At 34.8% G+C, this 24,867-nt stretch overlaps 1 long non-coding RNA gene and 1 pseudogene across 2 annotated transcripts in view; one reads left to right on the top strand and one right to left on the bottom strand.

The window, feature by feature from the left end:
* The window catches only part of LOC144307147 (uncharacterized), a 70,351-nt gene that overhangs the window by 8,635 nt on the left and 36,849 nt on the right, over positions 1-24,867 (bottom strand). The window lies entirely within an intron of this gene.
* On the top strand, positions 13,136-14,114 carry LOC144307359 (heterogeneous nuclear ribonucleoprotein D-like; annotated as a pseudogene).

Genomic DNA, 24,867 nt, shown 5'->3' with positions numbered 1-24,867 from the left:
AGCTTTTTAGGTAAGCACTTACAGTGATTGAGAACACAAGAATTCACAAGATTCTTACATGCTCTCTGATACAGTCCTCTACCAAATAATTATCTTCTGAAAAAGTTATCATAGAATTCAAACTCATGTGTTATTTAGAGCTATCTTGTAAGTAATTCAACTGCTTATAGCTAAAAACCTACTTGAAACAAAATAGCAGGCACAGAGTTCTCCCCCCACCAACCCAGGAAAACCAAAGATAACCAGAATGGTCTTTAGAAGGCCATGATTACTCGAGTTAATAATAAAAAGTTTGCTTGTGGAAAATAAATAAATAAATAAGACCTATCACTATCCTAAAATGCTATAATAATATTTAAAGTCATTTTTGGTAGCTCAAACAAAATGTTTTGCTTCACTAAATACACTTCTGTTATTGCATTATAAAAAAATTATCTAAAAACTCCAAATAAATACATTATGCCATCTAGTTTCCATAGTATTCATATAAATCTCATTAATAGAACATACTCCTTCTCTAAGCTTACTTCTGCTAAGTATATTTTTCCATTTCCATTGTTTGAAATTTTGGAAACTATAGGAACATAAAAACCAACAAAAGTATAATTAAAAATAAGACTATGGATTAAAAGCGAACAGCACTCATTTTTCAAATTATAGTTGTTACATAATGCTACATTAGTTTCAGGTATACAACATGGTAGTTTGACAAGCCTCTATGTTCCGCTCACCACAAGTGTAGACAGTATCTGTCACCATACAACACTATTACAATATCATTGACTACATAATCCTGATGAATAGTACTCATTTTAACAATGATATGTTTGAATGTGCATGTGTGTCTTCAGACCAAGATCTGTAGAGTTTATTCTCTTGTTTTTGATATTTAAGAATATATAACATGGTAAGAATGAGTCTCTTTTGAGAGATCAATTCTTCTGCCAAGCTCAACTAGAGAATCTACATAAAATACAAAATAAAATATAACAAAAATACTGAAGACACTGGAAAACTTTTGAGGCAACAGTACTTTAGCAGAAAGAAACACAGACTTGAGAAATGTCCCAGAAAGGAGACCATCATACTGCACTAATATTGTCCTTCAGGACATTGGCTGATTCCAGGCAAGTCTGAGGTTCTAGGTGTGGGCCGGGCATAGTACAGACAAGCTTTACATAGAAAATTAGAGATCTAAAGGCTGAAAATTCAAGTAAAACAAAAATGGAGATCTGAGCTCTAAATTGTACCGAATGTTCTACCGAAATTGTTACTGAATTTTCAAGCAGTATAGGGTAGGAGACTGAAAAGCAAAGCAGAGATTTTCTGAAAATTATCATAATTTTCTGAAGTCCTGATGTGTTGAGAAGACAAGAATTAGACTTTTCTTGCGAGACTGGTCTGTACAACAACTTAGTTGAAACTGCTGGGCAGGTTAGACCACAGATCTAAAAGTTCAACTGGAAGCAGAGACTGTCTGAAACTGTAAATCAGGTTAAACTCAATCCCTACTTTACCCATTTTGCAGAGAAAAGGGTGATCTCTCTCTAGAAACATTTACATCATCTAGAGTTTTCATAATGTTCAGTCACAATGTCTGGCTTTTAATAAAAATTTTGCAAAGCAGGCTAAGGTCATGACACAAACAAGGGTAACAAAAGTCATCAATAGAAGTTTACCTACAAATGGGCAGCCCGGGTGGCTCAGTGGTTTAGCGCTGCCTTCAGCCCCTCAGGGTGTGATCCTGGAGTCTCAGGATTGAGTCCCACATCGGGCTCCCTGCATGGACCCTGCTTCTCCCTCTGCCCATGTCTCTGCCTCTCTCTCTCTCTCTCATGAATAAATAAATAAAAATTTTTAAAAAGTTTGCCTACAGATGATCCATATATTGAAATTATCAAAGACTTTTTAAGTTCTATGCTTAATAAATTCTAAGTAATAAAAAATAAGATTCACAAAATAGACAAAAAATTTAGAGCATTTCCACAAAGAACCGGAATCCATTAAGAAGTCGAATAGAATTTCTAGAACTGAAAAATACAGTAACAAAAATTAAGAATGCAGTAGATGGGTTTTAAAATTTCATCCTAAAGTGTTAATCTGTCAATCAAAAATGTCATATTCCATTAAAATATTCACTTTCATATTGAAGGTAAAACAAGATAGAGTACACAAAAACTGTGTGAACACTTATATTAAAGAATCGCTATTATAATGGCTTATAATATAGAGTATAAAAATAAACAAAAGCAGAATATATTATAATCCTACACTGAAAACTATAAAATTTAATTGAGAGAAATTAAAGATGACATAGTAAGTGAAAGGATACCCCATGAGACAAATTAAAAGACTCATTTTTATAAAGATGTCAGTTCACCTCAAGTTCTATATATAGATTCAGTATAATCAATCAAAAATGCCATATTTTTAAATCGAAATGCTATTTTTAAAACTGTATTTGGCAATGTGAATAACCTAAGATAGCCAGAACAAACCTGGAGAAGAACCAAACCAGAGGATTTACATGATCAGATATCAAAACTGATATAGAGTTACATTGGTTAGAAGGATAGATAAATAGAACACAGGAAAAGAAAAATTTGGAGACATATTTTCAATTAAGTTATATGTAAAAAGGTGCCACTTCATTGCTACAGGGAAAAAAATAGTCTTTTTAACAAATGATGCAAAGTCAATCAGATACATGTATATATCACACATTATCAACTGTAGATGGATCATAAATCCAAACGTAAAAGTTAAGACATTAAAGTTTATAAAAGAAAACAGAGAACATATTTATGACCTTAGGAGTAAACAAAGATTTTTAATTAGGAAACAAAAATTACTTACATAAAGGAAAGAAAAACAATTGATAAACTGGGCTATCATAAAACAGATAGTAATATATAGTATATATGCCTTACATATTAATAAGAAAAAGACAGTGGAAAAATAAAGGATTTGAATATTCATTTCAAAAAAGAGGATATTTGAAAAGCAGATAAACATATGTAAAGGCATTCAACTTTATTAGTAATCAGGGAAATGCAAATGAAAACCACAGCAAATACTGCTCACACCAACCAAAATGGCTAAAAAACCAAATTATTTGTTGAAAATATGGGACAACTACAACTCTTGTTTACTGATGGCAAAATTTTAACCTGTTAAAATATCTTTGGGAAATTATTTGTCTCTACTACTGAAACTTAGCAGATGACCCAGCTATTCCTCCCTTGCACATACATGTAATGGAAATACATACACATGTTCAATGAAAGACTGGATTTTTATTAACATCATAAAGACTGAGTATTAATAAACATCTTCATTAACAGGAGAATAGATGCTAATAATATGAGAGTACGACAGACTGAGAAAAGAGAATGAATTTTTGCCACAGAACAAGAATGGATCTCACAAACATAATGTTTAGGGGGGAAAAAAAGGTTAGCTATATAAATGTATCTGTATTATTTAATTTATTAAAAAATGCAAAACTATGGTGGGAGGGGTAGGGATGTCAGTGTTACCTCTAACTGGGGAATGCAAGATAATTTTCTTGGGTTCTGCCAATGCATTTTAAAGATTTCTTTTTAAATTTGTTTTAGGGAAAAGAAGCATGCAGGTGAGAGGAGGAACAGAGGAAAAGGGAGAATCTGAAGCAGACCACAAGCTCAGCAGGAAGCCCAACGTGGGGCTCCATCTCACCACCCTGAGATCATGACATGACCTAAAACCAAGAGTCAGATGCTTAACTGACTAAGCCACCCAGGTGACCCATCTGCCAAAGCATTTTAGATCACATATATGTCCATCTACATTTTAAAATCACATTTTCAATATCCAAAAAATTAAACACATACACACACACACACACACACACGGTGTGGTTAGAAACATCAGGAATCTAGAGATAGAGTTTTGTTAGAATTGGTCTTGATTGTATGGATATGTTCACTGTGAAAAATCATGGAACTATATAATTATGACTTATGCATTTTTCTGTAAGCAAGTTTTACTTGAATAAATTTTAAAAATAACATCTTACACATGTCTTGAAAGGAAGAAGTATTAAATAAAAGGTGTTAGAGTTATTTTTTGACAGGAAAAAATTATGTTTTCTTCTTCATATCACAATTGCCATCAGGATGTACTCTAGATACATTAAAGAGATAAATGTAAAATGAATTTTTAAAAAATGTCTGATAGTATTATAGACTCTTCAGTATAATTTTTTTGTTTGTAAATTTTAAAAATGAAATAAACACAAATCAAGAAATAATCTATGGGAAATAGTAAATATCCATATAATTGTAAATATTTTAAAAAGTATAAGCTGAGGAAAACAATAGAAGTGTAGTCAAATATTTGGATATAAATATTGATTTATTGATATTGATATTTACAGAAAAAATCAATAAAAACTTCTAGAAAGTGAAATTTTTTATCATTTATATTATATATTTAAATAACATTTCATGGATAACATTAGAAAGTAATTATTCAATCATCAAATAATTTTTTTAGCATCTGGGTATATTGGACACCATGGCAGGCATTAGATATAAAGTGGTGAGTAAAAGAAACACACTTCCTACCATCAAAGGGTTTACATTTAATAAAGACATCAATAATATAAGCAGTCAAAAAATATAAATTAACATTGCAAAAATGGTTGGAAGGCAAAGGAAGGAAAACTTAATAGAGCATTATGGGGTTTACACTGGATTTCCTATGGCTTCCTCCTCTCAGTTTTTCTTCTGGCTCCACTTCTCTTCCAGACCAATCTTTCAATGTAGAGTGTCTTAGGGTTTTGTCGTAGAAATTCTTCTCTTCACTATTACACTCATACTGTAAATTGTCTGGAGTCAATGATAATTATATCGCTAGACTAATCCTATGAATTCTAGTGGCATATAATTTTTCTCTAGTTCAAATTATTTCCACAAATTATAGACCCATATATCATTCCACTAAGTATACGTGTCCAAAACAGTAATTTTGATATCCCACACCCAACATTATCCATCCCCAAATTCTTTATTTCATTATATGTCAATTCTGTTTATGCATTTGCTCAAGCCAAAAACCCTGGAGGCATCCTGACTACTCTTTCTCATACTCCAAATAAAAATAGAAGAATATTCTGTCATCAGCTTTCAACATATATCCCATGTCTGAACATTTATCAACAATTCCACCATCACCTTAATCCAAGCCATCAATGTCACTATTCCGACTATGCAACAGCCTCCATGTGCATATCCTTGTTTATAATTTATAGCGCATTCCCCTTATAATCTATCCTTCATACATCAATCTGAGTAATCATTTCAAAACACAGATCTGATGGTGTCTCTTTACTGCTTACAATCCTCCAGGGCTCACACTTCACATAAAATCAGAAATTTTTACTATATTCCAAAAGGCCCTACATGACTGGCTAAAGGATTCTCTTCAGGCATCATTTTCTACTGTCCTCCCCGAGATGGCCAAATTCCAGCCACATGGGCACCTTGCTCTTAAACTGAGCATATGGCTACCTCTTAACAACAACAATTAATTACTTCTAGAGAAGGTTTGTATATTTGTATTTCCCTCACTAAGACTAGGTTCTGTATATAGCATTCACTAAGCATTTATTACTGAAGATTTTGCACGGCATACATTATTTTGAGTTAGTTTCTATAGTTTATCCAATCTGAGTTTCCAAAATTTCTATTTTTTCCTATAGTTAGACATTATCTTCCCAAAGAGAATAATTTGCTCAGACTTCTTTATGAAAGTTGATAATTTTCTCGAAAGTCTCATATATTCTGTTTCTAAACTACATCAGATACCCAAATTCTATTATTAGGAAATATTTCTATTACTAGGCTATCCTTCTATTTTTAGAATTCTATTAGGAAATGCACTTTTTGGGTAAGAATAGTCCCCCAAATTAATGATATGGAGTTAGTTCATGTACATTCAGAAAGGACAAAAACAATCACATTCATGTCCATATTATACCCCATGTTTCAGAAAAGTAATCCAGTTAAGAGTTCAACAGCCCTTGTGACATCAAAAGGAAATGTTCATACAATTACTGACTTCATGGTTCTTAGTTTTATCCTGAGAGAAGTCAATAAAGGAATACAGGAAATAACTTTCAACTATATTGGCTTTATATGAACATCTGTTTATTTTAGTTGTTAATACCGTTTAAATATACATTTCTTTTATCTTAAAGCACCATTATCAACATCCTATTGTTGATGAAATAATAGATTCGTTCCATTTAATTTTTTATATATGCTAATAAATCAATAAATTAAGTTATTGCTCCTTTAGAGTCTCCTGACTTTTCTCACATATACTTTCTTCTGTAGTGTATATCCACTTTCTTCTACTGATAATATGTTTCAATAAAAAGATTCACAGTCATCATTCTCCTTGACCCTGAGATAGATTTCTCACTTTGTTAATATATATTAAGATTAAGATTATTAGTCCTGCCACCACTTTACCTCCATCTCAGTTGTTCCTGAGTATGGAACTAACTACCAGTTGCCCAATCTCTCTTTCCCTGATCAATGAAATGCCACCTGGATAAAAGAATTTTGCATTTGCAACAGTGTAGGGATTAGAGGTAGTTGTCTGTAATCCTTTACTTGTGCAATATGCTTCAGCCACAGTTTCTTCATAATACTTCTATCCCTTTCTTTACTCCCTGTACCTTGTAAACTAGATGTTCTATCCCTCAAAATGGACTGCAGAGACAAGGAAGCTAAAAGAGAAGGAAAGGGTGAAGCCGTAACTACAGGCTGTAAAGGAAGCAAAGAATGGAGCCAGAAAGAAAACGAAGTGTCCGCTTTGTTCTTGCTCGTCCAGTTTTTGGTAACTGGCCTGTGCTCTGGTTTTATCTTGCTTTCTCTTCACTTTAGAACAAATTACTAGAATGTGTTGCTTAGTGTCAGACAAGCTGACTGGCTTTCCTAAGTAGCACTGAAGTTTCTCCTTCCTTCAGTTACTGGATAGATTTGAAAAACCTCTATCCTCCCACCTCTCTAAATTTGATATCCACTAATTCTGGAGAGGAACTAAATTTATTTGCTATAACTCTATAAACTCTATAATTCTTAGACTCTGATTAGAAAGCCTCTCCCTCAGAGGTCTGAACTCAAACTCTATCTCCTACAATTCCTGCTGGTGTATGGATAGAACTTTCATTCCCACCCTTGTCCCCACCTTGAGTTACATTTCTCTACTTCCAAGCTAACATAAGACTGGCACACTATCACAAAGCCACCTTGACAACCATAGAGCTGAATATTAAGTCTGAATTCTCAAACCCAGCAAATCCATTATGAGAACATAAGGGTCCTGATCTGGGAGGACTAGGACCCTGAGACAGCAGATTGAGAAATTGGGGGTATATATATATATATATACTTGAAAACCCTGAAATCCCAGACTTTCTTCACTCACAGGACCTTCAGATATAGCTTACCCCTTTGTCTCTAAAGACAATATGCTTCATTCAGAGTAGACTCTGGCTCAGAGTCTACTAGCCATAAGATCAATAACTAGAATTCTCACCATACAACCTAATAAAGAAAGAGCAATGTCAGCTAAAAGAGGAACAATACTATATCTTCAATGATCTGTAGGACTTAGTCCACATACACTAGCAGGACAAGAAAGAGAATGGATCTGGTAGGAGCTAGAACAAAAGGTACAGAACATAAAGTTGGCAAATGTTGGGATCCCTGGGTGGCGCAGCAGTTTAGCACCTGCCTTTGGCCCAGGGCGCGATCCTGGAGACCCGGGCGGGATCGAATCCCACGTCGGGTTCCCGGTGCATGGAGCCTGCTTCTCCCCCTGCCTATGTCTCTGCCTCTCTCTGTCTCTCTCTCTGTGACTATCATAAATAAATAAAAATTAAAAAAAAAAGTTGGCAAATGTTATCGATACAGTAGAAATCTCCTGTGTTAAGAAAGTAATAATATCAACCTACCAATTGACTAAGATTTGGGAGAATGCCTTGAAGACACTTTGGATGAGGGGTGTACTGGCATTATAATGAGGAAAACAAGTGGTGGGTGTTCTCGGTAGGTCAGAGCTGGTGGTAGGATACACTATCATAGATTTGACCATCTGGATAGCAAAGGGAATGACATAAAGTAGATAATAATGATGCTTAACCCTCAGAAGTAGACTGCAATTCTTGTAAAGAATATCAATATGTGAGTAGCAGACAGGTGAATGAACCCTTAGAGATCCTTGGGGATGGTCAAGAGAACATGAATTCCCTTAAGATAAAACCGATAAGTCACCAAAAAAGGAATTGCTTAATCTACATGAACGAAACAAGCTTGGGCAATTGGTAGTCACCCTGGTTTAAAGTCACAAACTTTATGCCAATTTGGGTCTCAATCAGTTGAACCATGACTTGAATTGACTGACAAAAGAAGTAGCCAGGACCCCAGTAGAAGAATCAGGCAAAGCTATGGCAAATATACACAGGAACAATTCCTTCAGTCTTCCCCTGAAGAGGGACTTGTGGCTATTTCCTGGAATGACTTTACTCATAAAATGAGAACACCCAAACATTTCAAGGAATTTGTCTTTGCCAATATAAAGTCTCTTGGTCCCTGAAAAACAAAGCTTCCATGAATTAACACAACAAATATGCAAATACACCTAAAAAGCTATATCTACTGCCCCATCACTTTTGTCTCTTTGTGCCAGGAATCATCAATCTGATCCTTGGGAATTAATGGTTTGGTTACAGAATGTGGCAAGGGAGGTAAGAACTATGAAATGTCTGAGATTTTTACCTTCTTTATAAAACAAGTAGCTATCCAGACAGTTTCATAGATATTAGCAAGAAATATTAGACTTCTGCATCAGGGGGAGGAAAGGACTCTGTTACTCAGGGCACAGTAGGTACCTTTACCCTCATCTCATGTTCCAATCAGTTTCTTTTACCTGCCATCCCACTAGGCAAAATGAAAAGGCTCATCTGGTGTCCTGAATGCAGAGGTTTGGGATTATAGTCAACGAACCTCAAGCTTAGAGAGTTCCAATCTTTTAAATTGGGGTGCTTGCAAGCCTGCCTAACTGTTGCCATGGAAAGATAGATTATCTAATAAAGATACTGGTTAGGGAACCCATGGGTCCTCTGTCCTAGAGTGAGCGACTATCTCTATCTTCCAATGCTGTTTGTTGTATAATTATCCTTGAAAAGATAGTTCAAACAATACAACTTAATTTAAGCCAGTCAAAAATGGGACTCATGGAGAATTATCTCCCAACAATACCTAACCCTCATTTCTATACCAAATCACTACAGGTAGAATTTTCCCACATGTGTATCCTCTCTGCCACTCTGATTCCAATTTGACTGACAGGGCTGGAACTAAATCAGTCTGAAATGTCTTATGTGGCATTTAACTAAAGCTATTATCAACAGGACCCTTGCAGCAAAATGATAATAACTTGTACTATTGACTTCAACCTTATACTCCTCACTCTCACCTGAATAAACCCTATAAGCCATCAGCATTTAGCTTAGAGAGCCAGGCAGCACCTTTGTACTTGTTTCAAAGCGTCAATTCAGAAACAGCAGGATGTATTAAAGATCGCCCAGATACCACCTTGGACTACAAGTAAGGCAATTCAGCCTATTGAGCCTAACCTGTAGGGATGCCTTCCATGACTTTAAACACTTAAAGGAGTCATGACTAACCTTCAAGTGCAGGTCACTATTTTTTCAGAGGGATGGAAATTAATGCCTGATTCCTCATACAAGAAATACAATTCCAATGACACACAAGATACTCCTGGAAAGAAAGGGTTATATACCATTGTTGGGGACCCCCAAATGAGATTACTTCCATTCTCAGTCATTTTATGGAGTGGAAATGTTACCTTGAAATTGGCATGAACAAACAGGACAGACTGGAATGACTTCCTTCAAGCAGTTTCTCCAAAAACAGATGAGACTTAACGATTCCAAGTGAACTAGGAACCATATGGTCTACCAGTTGGCTGGGTGCACTTTGAACACACTCTCAACCTGTGCCCCACAGGTCAGACTTAAGGAACCTCAAAGAAAACTTTTGAGTGTTGTTGTGGTTATTGTAATGTTCCCATTCACATAGGAGAGTAAACATTTTTATTTTGAAAATAATTAGAAAAGGTAAGTCTTTAGACACTTGTAGTTCTTAAATATAACTGAAGTGCTAAGCATACTTCTAATGTCTCTTTCACATGTAGCAAAAATTGCAGTAGATTACCAAAAATTCACATATAAATTGGTGTTTATAAAGTAATATTTTAAAATTAACATAAATACTTATTTTTCTACATATATTATGTAGTAATTAAAATGACAACTTGGGCAATATTAGAGCTCTGATTTAATTGAGGGATGTTTGGCTGATTACAAACAGTGTATTCATTTTATAAAGATGAAATTCTAATTAGTGTTGGCTTCCTGTCAAAATCAGTAATTAAGAAAGTTGTCAAAGTCAATCCTATTATTCATCTTGATAATGAAATTATTTAAACATCAAACATGAATGTTCTATTAGCTTGAGGAGTATAATTGTTGTTAACATTGTTCATAGGGCTTAATAAATGTATCACATCAGCTACATTATCTACCTAAATACCTGTACACAGATGCTTGTGATTAAGAATTTGTGAAGCTTTGTAAGATTAAGTTTATGACTGAGATTGTTTAACAAATAATATTTAACTTTCTTGAGTTGGTACATGTGCAATGGGAAAATATGGCTCTATATTTTTCTGAAAGTGAACCAGAATACTTTTTTATGATCTGCAAAAATAAACTGCACTTAAAGTGTCCGATTTTATGACTTTTGGCATATATATCCATGAAACCATTATGCATTACTAAACATATCCATCAATCCTGAATGTTTTCTCCTGCCTATTTAATTCTTCCTTGTAGCCCTTCTCCATCCAAGCTCTTTTGCAGGAAACCAATAATCTGTTTTTATTTCTCTTTACATGTTTGAGTTTTATATGAATGCAATCATAGAGTTTTGATTTTTGTCACGATTCTCTCATGATAATTATTTCAAGATTCATACATTTTGTTTTTGTGTTAGTAGTTAATTCTTTTTTACTGCTAAGTAGTATTCCATTGTACAGTATATTATATTTTGTTGCTCCATTCATCCTTTTTGGACATTTGAGTTGTTTTCAGGTTATAGCTATTACAAAGATGCTATGAACATCCATGCACAAGTCTTTATATTGGGATATATGCTTTTATTTGGCTTGAATAAATACCTAGAAATAAACATGATGGTAGGTCTATATTTTACATTAAAAATATTTTTTCAAACTTCTAAACTTTTTTCCTAAATGGGAAAACTTGTATCTTTCTATCTCATAGGGTGTAAGAGTGCAGTTCGTGCATATCATTGCAAATGCTTGGTTTGAACAGGTTTTTTGGTCTGTTTTTATTATTCTAATGTGCATATAGTGGTATCATAATGTAGTTTTAATTTACATTCCCCTAATGACTAATGATTTTGAACACCTTTTATGGACTCGTTTGCCATCTGTGCATTTTCTTTGGTGAATTATCTGCTGAAATCTTTTGCTTACTTTTATTGTTTTTTATTATCCAGTTTTGATAATTCTCTATATACTTTGGATAGACATCTTTTATCAGATATGTGATTTTCAAATATTTTCTTCCAGGCTTTATCTTTTAATTTTCTTAATAGTATTCTTTATTCTTTGAATGATATTCTTATTTTTAAATTATATATATATATATATGAAACATAGGACACAAAGATTTTTTTTTATTTTTATATATTTAAAATGTGTAGTTTATTTACATGTTGATGATACATTTTGAGTTATTTTTATTATACTGCCCATGGCATGCAATTAAGTTTCTTTTGTCTTTTTTTCTGCATTTTGATATACAAATGTCCCAACACCTTTGTTTTAAAAGCTTATTCATCCTATGTATCCTTTCCCTATGTACCTTCTCTCTTTCTCTCTGTATATATGCACACGTTGATATCCACATACATTTTTAAACTGTCTATTCTCTTTCATTTGTCTGTTCATCTTTTTATATATCTTTATGTTAGTTCCATATTGATATGGAATATAGAATTTTGTAATAAATCTTAAAATTAGATACTGTGAATCCTCAAATTTTTTGTTTTCAAAGTCATTTTGTCCATATCAGAAACTGATTTCCTAAATAAAATTTAAAATTAGCTTACCATACTTTTTATCCATCGTAATTGGTATCTTTTGAATTTTATTTTGAGGATACTTATTGTTAATATATATAAATAGAAAATAGAACCAACTTTTTTCTTCTACCACCATATATATAAATTATATGTAAATATATATACACATATTTATTGTTTTCTTACTGCATTTGCTACCCTTCCAATTCAATAATGCATAGAAGGAATACAGATGGACATTCTTCCTTTTTCCCTGATCTTTAAGGTATTTAGTCTCAATTATTACACACGATATTAGCATTAAGTTTTTCACAGAGACCCTTTCTCAAGTTGAGGAAGTTCCCTTGTATTTCTATCTGTTGAGAGTTTTTACTAGGAATGTCTTTTAGATTTACTATTTTCTAAAGATTAATTTACTTGTTTTGAGGGAGAGGGAGCCTAAAAGCAGGAGGTGGGGCAGAGGAAAATCTCTTGAGAGAATCTCAAGCAGACTCCCCACCAGCACTGAGTCTGACCCTGGGTCCAATCCCACAACTCTGAGATCATGACCTCAGCCAAAATCAAGGGTTGGACACCCAATTAACTGGGCCACCCAGGGGCCCCTAGATTTGTCTATTTTCTATTTTGTTGGATTTATTGTCATACAATTGTTTGTTATATTCCCCTTATTAATATTTTAATCTCTGTAAAATCTGTAGTGATGTAAACTTCTCAATTCTGGTGTTTGTCACGTGTGTCTTATCAGTCTCACGAGAGATTTGTCAATGTTATAGATCTTCTGAAAGAATCAACTTTTCTCTTCCACTACCACTTTAAATCCTACTCCATACTCCATACACCATCTCTTGCTGCTGTGACACCAACTGCACAGGATGCCATGGGCCAGCTCCACCCCATAGGACATGAAGGAGTACGGCAACATAGAGGAATTTGCAGAAGAATCCAAGGTCCATGTGAACAAAAATCAGCAGGATGATGGCAAAATGTTTATTGGAGGGTGAGCTAGGATACAAGCAAGAAACTTCTGACTGAATATTTGTCTCAATTTGGGGAAGTGGTAGACTGTACCATTAAAACAGATCCTGTGACTGGAAGATCAAGAGGATTTGGATTTGTGCTTTTCAAAAATGCTGCTAGTGTTGATAAGGTTTTGGAACTAAAAGAACACCAACTGAATGGCAAATTGATAGACCTCAAAAGGGTATGTACCTTCTCTCTCTCTTTCTGTATATATGCATACATTTATATCCACATACATCTCTCACACTCTCTCTCTCTCTGTCTGGGAAAGAATCCCCCAAAAAGGCTTTTGGGGTAGATTTAGCCCAGATAGTTCTGAAGAACAAATTAAAAGATGTTTTAGAGTCTTTGGAGAGATTGAAAAATTGAACTCCATGGAAACAGAAACAAATGAAAGAAGAAGATTTTGTTTTATCATATACATAGACAAAGAGTAAGTAAAGAAATTGTGAGAATGCAGATACCATCAAACTAGGATGGTATTGGAAGTGTGAAATAAAAGTTGTGCAACCCGAAGAGATATATAGGCAGCAATAGCAATAAGAAAAAGGAGGAAGGGGTGCTACAGCTGGTGGACAAGGTAGTACTAGGGGTCATGGAGAGATCAGGGCCAAAAATGGAACCAAGGATTCAATAACTCTTATGTTCAAGCATATGGAAATTATACTTAGTGCCTATGGTGGTGATCAAAACTATAGTGGCTATGGAAGCTATGATTATACTGGGTATGACTATGGGAACTATGGATATGGACAGGGATATGCAGACCACAGTGGGCAACAGAGCACTTATGGCAAGGTGTCTGGAGGGCATAGCAATCACCAAAACAGTTATTAGCCATACTAAAGGAGGATGCTAGAAAACAGGATGAGATTGCAGGATAACATTGAAGATTGGTCTTCTGTTGATCAAAGATGCTTATTAGGACTTTATAATGTACAAAACACAACTGTGATCAATTGTATAAAGCTACCAATTAATTGTCTTTGCTTTGTCTTTTGCTGTGTTATGACTCAGTGTGGATTTGCGTTCATGCAAATTTTATTTGTATGATTTTATGTTAAACCCCAAGCAAATGCTTCCCTATGTGAAATAAATAAATATAAAAGAACCAACTATTGGTTAGAGTGATTTTCCTTATGACTTTTCTGTTTTTTATTTAATTATTTCCACTCTCATTTTTATTATTGTCTTTCTCCTCCTTTCTTTGGGTTTTATTTGTTCTTCATTTGTTTAGTTTTTCTTTGTTTGTTTAAAGATTTTATTTATTTATTTGAGAGAGAGAGAGAGACACAGTATGAGCAGGGAGCAGGGGCAGAAGAAGGATGGGGGAGGGGCCGTGGGACAGAGAAGAAGCCAACTCACTGCTGAGCAAGGATCCTAATGAAGAACTCAACGTGGGGCTCAATCCCAGGACCCTGAGATCATGACCTGAGCTGAAGGCAGATGCTTAACAGACTAAGCCACCCCAGGAACTCTGTTTGTTTGTTTTAAATTAATTCTGTGGTTCTTGATTTGAGACCTTTTTTCTTTTCTTACATAGATGCTTAGTGTTATAAATTATTTCCTAAGCATTGTCTTAGTAGAATCCCACAAATTTGGAGAGCATTTTTATACAGTAAAAAAAAAAAAAAACAAACAAACAACAACTTAATTTTTACTTCTTCCTCAATGTCTGGATTATTTTAAATTATCTTATTTAAAGTTCAAATATTTGGGAATTTTCAAGATTGACTTCTTTTTGGATTCTATTGTGTTCTGGGAATAATCTTTGTACAGCATAACTCTTTAAAATTTTATTAAGTATGTTTTATTGTCCAGAATATGGAAAGAAAGTCTTATTAATGTCTGATGTGGTCTTTAAAAGGATGTGTCTTCTCTTGATGGTGGAATGTGTAACACATTTCAATTAATTAAAGTGCAGTTAAGTCTTCTATATACCTATTGATATTTAGTCTATTTGATCTATCAAATACTGAGAGTGATATAAAAACGTTTAACTATAATTATGGATTTGTCTTTTTTTCCTGAGATCACTGTTTCTTCCTTGTATTTTGAAGCGTGGTTATTAAGTGTACAATAATATTAAGGTTAGTATTGTTATGACCACTTCATGAATTATACCCTTGGTCATTAAAAAGTATTTTTAATAACTAGTTTATTCATTGCTCTGAAATCTACTTTATCTGATATTAAAAGAGCTAACTCAGGTTTCTTTTGATTAATGTTAGCGAATTATATATGCCTCCATCATCTTTCTAACTTTAAACAATGTGTGTCTTTATATTTAAAATGAACAGCTTAAAGGCAGCATAGAGTTGTTACTTGTTTTTTTTATTCAATCTGACTGACCATTTTAGGCTTTTAATCCGAATGTCCATACCATGCCATTTATAATTAATGTGATGTTTTATGTCTGTGTATAAATCTTTTATCTTGCTATTTGTTTACATGTGTCCCCTCTAGTCTTCTTCCATTTACACCTCTCTCTTTCTCTCTCTTTCTCTTTCTCTCTCTCTTGTCTTGGATCAGTCAAGTACTGTTATTCTATTTTATATCTTCTGTTTATTATCTATAACACTCTTTTTTAAGATTATTTATTTATTTAATCATGAGAAACACAGAGAAAGAGGCAGAGACAGGGGCAGAGGGAGAAGCAGGCTCCTCACAGAGACTCAATCCCTGGACCCAGGATCATACCTGAGCCGAAGGCATATGCTCATCTGCTGAGCCACACAGGTGTCCCTCTATAACACTCTTTAACAAATTTTATTTTGGTGGTTGTTTTAGATTATACATCATTAGATACCTTCCAGCTGTCTCTAAATGATATTATGCCACTTTATCAATGCTACTTTAAAAAACCTTACCAGAGATTCCTTCTGTCTCTTTGATTTTGTTGTTTTTGTTGTTGTTGTTGGTGTTTGTTAGGGCTTTTTTTGTGTTAAGAACACTTAACATGAGATCAACCTTCTTGGGGCACCTGAGTGGATCAGTCAGTTAAGCATCTGCCTTTGACTCAGGTCATGATCCCAGGGTCCTGGGATGAGCCCCACATCAAGTCCCTACACAGGGCTCCCTGCTCAGTGGGGAGTCTACTTCTCCCTCTCCCTCTGCTCTTCACCCTTGTTCATGTTCTCTCTCTCTCTCTGTCTCCCCCAAATAAATGAATGAAATATTTAAAAAAAAAAAGAACTACCTTCTTAACAAATGTTGAAGTATACAACAACTGTATTATTAACTATAGACACTACACTGTAGAGCAAATCTCTAGAACTTACTCATCTAACATAATTGAAACGTCATACACATTGAACAATGAGCGGTCATTCAGTAGTTATGTCTTTTTAAGATATGTTAGGCAAGTCTAGGGCAGCATTTAGTCTATGTCTAAGGATCTTCCACTGCTAAGGCAAGAGCTTATTGTGTACTAGATCCACAATTTCATAACTTATGGTGAGAACAGGCCCAGATATTTAGCCTGTGTGAATACTGAGTACTATTTCCTTCAATCCTTTCATGTGGCTCTTTTCCCATTCTCAAGTAGTGTCTTCATTATTTCATGTGTGAGTTCATACATGTATTTTAACCAATACTCAATATTTCTGCAGATATTTGGAATTCTCTCTGAATCTCTCTCCTTTCCATTCACTTCCCTGTGAACTTTATCACAACAGTTTCCCTAGACTCTCAGCTATATCACTTCAACCTAGAGAGTCAGTCAGGCTCTGCCACTGGCACCTGTTCCCTGCACCACAGCCTGGAAAATCTTCAAGGTGGTAATTTGGAGAGTGTTCCCCCTCACCTCGCTTGTCTCTGGTATTGAAGTATCACTCTTCTATATTACCTAATGTTCAATGGCTTTAAAACCATTATGTCATACATTTTGATTTATTTTTTAATTATTTCAGTCAGAAGGATAAGTCTGGCCCCTATTTCCCTATCTTGGCTGGAAGTAGAAGTCCTCAGAATGCCTCCTATTAATAATATTAGAGATTTATTTTATAGATCACAATAAACCCTGCTTGCATTTTTTTTTAGATATAGCAAAAAAAAAAAAAAGTAACGTCTTATGCTGCTTCCTTTAAATATTAATGCTCCTTTAGGAATTCAATTCCCTTTAAAATATAATATCTATAGTATATTATGAACTTGTAACATGTAATATTAATATATATAGGGAGGCCTCTATGCTATTTTTAATGAATATCAGATGGCATGAGTGATTATACATATATCAGTGTATTTTAGAGACTATATTAAACTTGAACCATAATAAGCATGACCCTAAAAAAGGAAGATACACAAAAATATAACCATGAAATATAACTATCTTAGATTAGCAAATAATTCCCCATTTTTATAACACATAGCCATTGAGATATACATATGGTCACAAGTAGGCTGTATTATCAAATGCACACTGGAAAATACCCATGTGAGTCTCTCTAGTAACTAGCTCAGTCATGCTATAGTCAAAAATAAGCACACCACTGGCATAAGCAAAAACACTAATGATACTAAAAATACTACCATTACAAAGTTTATGTCATGCTTAATATTATCTGGGAGGAATGGACAGCAGTAGTGTCATCCAAGGCTTTACTAAATACACACACACAAAGGACATTTAATTACTTTTATGTTAAGAAAAGAAACACCTAATTATGTGTGCTTTTCTCACAAAAGGGACCACATAAAGCCAAGAAAAGAGAGTGATATTATGACTGAGTCTAATTAGTCTTTTAATCCTTGCTCTTCCATTTAATGGTTAAGTAAAACTGAGAGAGTTATATTTCTGAATCCAAATTTTCCACAATTGTAAAATGAAGATACAGTAAATTATAAAAATAAATAATAAGACTAAGATCAACTAGATGCTAAATACAGAATCATTTATGAAGATGTTAAGCAAATATATAATTTTAATGGGCAGAGATCAACCAAAATCCAACAAGAATTAACTGGAAATAATAAACATGTTTTTAATGATAATTATTAAACCAAGGATGTCTAGTCTGAAAAAGATGATGTTGACCTATTTTCCCCACTCTATCCTGCTAAATCACAAACTCTGGAAGTGACACAAGAGAAAACTAAGAGAAAACTCTTAAAGATGGCAAGAAGAAGGCAAACTGGTTTGCAACCTCGGGACTAAAGAAACACCATGGTGTCAGGGCAATTTGTTATCCCTTCAACAAACAGATAAAGAGCACTCAGACTTCCCTTATCCCAGTTCCTGAGCTAACAATAGAAGGCACCTAGGAAAGTTTATTCCTTTGTCAGATTAGATGGGAATCCTTCTGAACCTCAGAAGAACCCGACACTACTAGGAAAGGAAAATCTACTGAGAACCCAAAAATAAGTGGCCAGTGGAAGCATTCTCTCTCTCTCTCTTTTTTTTTTTTTTTTTTTTGCCAGGTCTGAGCCTCCAATTTTCAGCCAAGAGATTCTAGAGTATATAGGTAGCCTCTACAAAAGAGACCCAGCTACAGGGAGCATCCCAATCAATAAGAATGTCCTTCCAGGCAAAGGGTATCCTCTTTACTCAAGGATATTGGGGAGAGCCTATGGAACAAGAAAAAGGGATCTAGTTCTAGGAAGTAGCCTTTTCCTAGAAGCCTATTTGTCCTATGTGCTCCAGAGTTTCCTGGCCTGCCCAGATATACCTGACAAGTAAGTAGAACAGACAGATGGGACTCAATCACAACTAACATCATGATCCAGGCAGCCTCTTTGTCCTCACAAGCCCAAGAATATCTTCACCTGCTCAAGAACATGGGGCAGCCAGGGGATAGCAGGATCACTCCACATCCCCTGCTCCCCTTCCTCCCCAGAGAAGCCAAGCAACCTGCTTTTGCTCTGCCAAGCAGCACCAACAGGGTCCAATGAGAGCAAAGCAGCACTAGATACACTAAACAGACCAAAAGACTCTAAAAATTAAGCTGTCATTAAAAGCACATCACACCGAAGTAAGCCAATACCCGGATACTAACTCTAAATAGTGGTTGTGAGCTAAAATGAAAGATTTAAATAAGACCTAGAGCCTCCTAACATAATAGACAAAAAGTCTAGGATATGATAAACAACTACCTGTCATACCAATAATCAGTAATAACACAACTTGAATGAGAAAAGGAAGTCAGTTAACACTAACACCCAGTTCAATCCAATGGAATTATCTGACCACAATTTTAAGGCAATCCTCATGAAATTATTTCAACATTCACTTGCACATTCTCTTGAATCAAATGAAAAAATAGATACTCAGCAAAGAAACAGAAGTTATAAAAAAATGAATGGAAATTTTAGATATAAAACTATATGCAAAAATTGAAATCTCTTGGGATTTTTATTAGAGCAAGATAAGAGGATAAAAATCAATAAACTGAAGTCAAAGAAATAGATTTCATTCCTTCTTAAAAAAATAATAGAGAAATAGACTGAAAAAGAACAACAACAACAAAAAAAACTAAACAGAGCCTTAAGGTCCAATGCATTGGGACAATAACAAAATATCCAACATTTGTACATTGGTGCCCAAAAAGGAGAGGAAAAACAGACTGGAGCTAAAAGAATGTTTGAAGAAGTAATAGCAGAAAACTCTTTAAATTTGGCAAAAGACACAGAAGTACAGCCCCAAGAAGATAAGAAAACTGTAAACATAAGCAACCAAAGAAATTCACACCAAGACACATTAAATTATACATTTAAATATTGAAGGCAAAGAAAAAAATATATAAAACAGCCCCCCAAAACCACATTACTCATTTAAAAAATCCAATTAAAATGGTAGCAAATTTCTCATCTGTGACCATGGAGGCCAGAAGAAAGGGGGACAGTATTTTTTAAGTGCTAGGAAAAAAAAAAAAATATGCTTAGGACTCTCTCTCTCCTTCCGCCCCTGTCCTGCATATGTGTACACACTCTCTCTCTCTGTTTCTTTTACTCTCAAAAAAAAAAAAAAAAAAAAAAAGAAAGGTGCTTAAATGGACTATTTCCACATTTCACTTGAAGTGCTAAATGTTGCTACCAATAGATTGGTTAAGTCTATATATATTATACTCTACATATGTATAATGGAATACTCAAAGCAATCATTCTTAAGTATACAAAGAATACTCTTTGTATACTTAAAAGTATACAAAGAGATACTCTCATAATACTAGATTCAGGTGGACTCCCCAGAATGTTCAAGTAACCCACAGGAGAGCAAGAAAAAAAAGGTGAGAAATGAAAACAAGAGGGACCAGAAGAAGCAGCAATTTATCCTTCACCCTAGAAAGAATGATCTCCACATGCCCCACACCCCCTGTATCTCTATAAATTTTTCTTACTTTTTTTTAAGATTTTATTTATTCATTCATGACAGACACACAGAGAGGGAGAGAGGCAGAGACACAGGCAGAGGGAGAAGCAGACTCCACGCAGGGAGCCCGACGTGGGACTCGATCCTGGGTCTCCAGGATCCGGCCCTGGGGTGAAGGCGGCGCTAAACCGCTGAGCCACCCAGGCTGCCCTCTAGAAATTTTTCTGAAGGTAGAAGCCATCCGAGTTTTTGTCAGAATTATTTCTCACTATCTTACATGCAAATATCTTACCCATAAATCTAGAATGGTTGCTAGTTCTTCCTCACCAGATCCTATCAGCATAATCTTAGTACATGGAAAAGTATGATGCCTTATGGAAGAGAAATGAAATCAAGTCCTCTGTTTACTAAATCATGATACAGAACTAGAAAGTTGGTATACCACATAGATAGGACAGTGAGGGTGTATCGCTAGCCTTGACAGCTGAAACCAAACTGCTTCTGGTAGTTTTTATTAAGGGATACTAAGAGAAAAGAAATAAAAAAGAAAGAGGAAGAAAAAGAAAGAAAAAGAGAAAAAAAGAGAAGAAAGAAGAAAGAAAGAAAAGAAAGAAAGAAAGAAAAAGAAAGAAAGAAAGAAAGAAAGAGAAAGAAAGAAAGAAAGAAAGAAAGAAAGAAAGAAAGAAAGAAAGAAAGAGAAAGAAGAAAGAAAGAAAGAGAAAGAAGAAAGAAAGGAAGAGAGAAAAAGTATTTGCAGATCAATATCTGCATACTAGGTATTAGGGATGCACTGTGCAATAAAGACACACCTAATACAGCAGCTACAATGGAGCTGGTTAAATTTATGATAATCCACTGCCATTCTCCAATATCTGTTTGTTTTCTGCCTAGGATGATAAGTGAGTTAAATGAGGATCCTGTGGGAATCACCACCCCTGCATCATTCATGTCCCAGATGGTGGCACTAGTCCCTGCAATCCCTCTAGTAACATGGTGTTGTTTTTAGTTCACTCTTCCTAAGCTGTGCCTCCGACTGGGCTTTTCAGGATTTTTTGTTGTTGTTGTTTTGTTTTTACCAAAATTAGGGAATCAATCTGAGAATTCTACAAACTGCCAAGTATGTCTATTTCCATTTTGCATTCTGGAATTGGGGAAATGACTGAAGGATGGGTCTGGAGACAAAACCAGACCCATTGTGAGATGGATCTGAGCTAAAATCCCATTAATCATTTGATCTCCATAAGCTTCTACACTGACTAATGGCTCACAGTGACATTCTGGATCTCCTGGAATTAGTGTCAGTTCAGAGGCAGTATCTATTAACTCCTATAAAATCTGACTATCTCCTTTTCCCTAAATGCACATTCACTGTGACAATAGGCCATAGGTCCTGTTGGGGAAGGTTGGAAGAAAGGTTAAAAGTAGAAATTTATGGTAGTGTGGTGAGGTCCTTCCTCAAGGGAATCTGCTTCACCTTCATTCACACACTGTACATCAGTAAACTGACTCAAGTCTAGGGATTGACTGAGGGACTATAACTCTGTTTTCATGATTCAAGTTGGACTTCTGCTCACTTGATCTAGAATTCTTCCGCTTGATAAGTCAAACAAGAATTTAGTAGATGCCCATCTGTTTTATTTCTTGGGAATCCATGATCAGCTAGTCAACAACATAACTCTCTGTGAATTAAACTATTGTGTAGTACTTTGACTCTGCTGTCCATTACAGTATCCGTGACGACCTCCTGATATCCAATTTTCCTCAATATGGTAGTTCATAATCCAGGGCAGTAGTTTCCACTGTAAATTATGTCCTGCAGAGAAGAGTAACTACAGAGCTCTTCAAGAATGCCAGGGTGGCTCAGTCGATTAAGCATCTGCCTTCAGCTCAGGTCAGGATCCCAGGGTCCTGGGGCAGAACCCTGCATCGAGTCCTGTGTGGGGCTCCCTGCTCAGCAGGGAGTCTGCTTCTCCCTCTACCCCTCCACCCTTCTCAAGCTCTCTCTTTCTCTCACTCTCACACACACTCTCTCTCTCAAATAAATAAATAAGATCTTACAAAAAGAAAAGAAAGGAATGCCAGGTCTCCTCTCACAAATTTATTTCTTACAATCATGGTAAGAGGAGTTGTTAAACAGGTCTTAAATGAAAATTTCCTTCTATCAAGTTCCAATCTCTCTAAACCTTTTGATACCTTCCTCTATACTATACCAAATCAGTTCTGGATTTTGGCTTTATTTAAGGCCACATTTTGAGCTATTTCAGCCAAATAACCAAACAAACAGAGCCCTTACTAATCCCTTGAACTACAACAATGAATTGAGAATCTCTACTTAATGGCCCATATCAATAAATTTGTCTTGACATAACTTTGGTTTCTTCCATCATTGCCCCATATCATTAATATCCTCATTCTCACTCTCTTACCCAACCTTCTGTAGCCATATGGATTAGAAAACCTCATGTAATTATTTTGGAGTGTAGTACAACTCCTCATGGGCTATACTTTGTACCTCTCCCTTTAGATCCTTCTGGAACTGGAGCCTAGTTATAGGTCTTGAAGCAAAGAAGTGTGATAGAGGTAGGTCCTGAAGAGAATCAGCTGTCCACCTAGACAACTAGAAGAGACTATTACAAATTCCTCAGGCAAAGGAGAGTAAACTTTCTCAGACATAAATGAAAAGGCTGCTTCTATTGGCAAAAAAAGACTCAGCAAAATTTAGGGTTCAATCTCCCCAGCTTTATCAGTGCATATGTCCTCATTCTAATTTTCAGGATCCTATTCATTCCCAATCAATACCCTGACTTTAATAGAAGACATCCTGAGAGATGGGATCCAATACCAAAAACAACCCAACATTTCAGTCTACCGTTTTGAGATGTGATTAAAGTGGACCAATGGTAATTGTAGGGTTGTGATGAAACACAAAGTTAAAAACTGTAACCTATATTGCATTTTGCAGATGACAGAGAGCTATTGAAATTTTAAAGCAGTGGAGAAATCAGATGGTCAAATCTGTGTTTTATAAAAACAACTCAGGTTATGATAGTACATTTATACTGAAAGACAAAGCAGCTACAAAATAGGAAGAAAACTAGGATACAGTGTCAATATTTATTTCTGGAATGTTTTGTCTTACATTAACGATCAACTTCTGTTTTCAAGGCATAGATCAAAAGTTCTTCAGGAAAGATTAGCAGGAATTCCCTAAGGAAAGTTAATCACTTGCTATTACACTGCTTCATCCAAAATGTTTTGAAAACTTATGACAAGAGCATTTTATTGTTACTTTTTGCGCATGAAAAAAAAAAAAACATGGGTTATTGGGGTTGAGCTAATTATACTTCAGAATTCAAGGAAAATTATAAAAAAATGCTATGTAATTTCTGATTATATTAAAATAGGCCTTAAGTATTTACTCTGCATTATTTTCATTCACATTTTCTGTTTCCTCCACGTCCCCAAAGATAATAATTCTAATGATCCTGATATATTGATTTTTTATTTATATGTGTTCTCTCTGGAACATGTTAAAGTTTAAATTTATATATATTTTAAATATACTTATAAAATTTTAACTCAGATATATTCTTATGTTTCATTCATGTTGAATGGGCACCTTGAATCTGCTTTTTCTAACCACTCAATTTTTCACAGATCTATAAATAACTGATATGTTCTCCTACTAATAGACAGATTGACTCCAAATTTCCAATGTCCCAAAAATGCCACATATAATGCCCTATTGAATATCCTTTAATGTGTCCTTTTATGGATCAGTGTTAGAATTTATTTGAAATATATACTGAGGAATGGAATAAATCATGCACATTCTTGACATGACTAAACACTGCCAGATTGCTTTCCAGGATGGCTGCTTCAAACTACATCCTCATCAGCAGTGCATGAAGGTTTTATATAGATGCCTCCTTCTCTACATTTCTAATCTTATTAACATAAAGTAATATACATCATTAGTTTATTCTATATTCCTCTGATTATAAATGAATTTTAATATTCATATGATTTTCAGCTTTCTGGGATTTCTCTTCAATCAAACTGCCCATTTATTGGGATCAGATCTTTTCCTAGTTAATTTTCGAGAGTCCCTTGCATACTTTTTCTCATTTTCAGACATTAAGAATATTTTCTCAAAGTGTTACTTTCTGATAATTATTCCTAGGTTGTGCTTTGTTTTACTGAATAAGAATTCTTAATGTTGATATATTTAAATTCATTTTTGGTTGTTACTTTATACCTTTTGCTTTTCGTGTATATAGAAATATTTTC

Source organism: Canis aureus, chromosome 38 (genome assembly GCF_053574225.1).
Source record: "Canis aureus isolate CA01 chromosome 38, VMU_Caureus_v.1.0, whole genome shotgun sequence".
In the NCBI taxonomy this organism is placed as follows: domain Eukaryota; kingdom Metazoa; phylum Chordata; class Mammalia; order Carnivora; family Canidae; genus Canis; species Canis aureus.
Note: the sequence above shows the minus strand (reverse complement) of the source record. Positions and strands in the feature narration are given on the sequence as shown.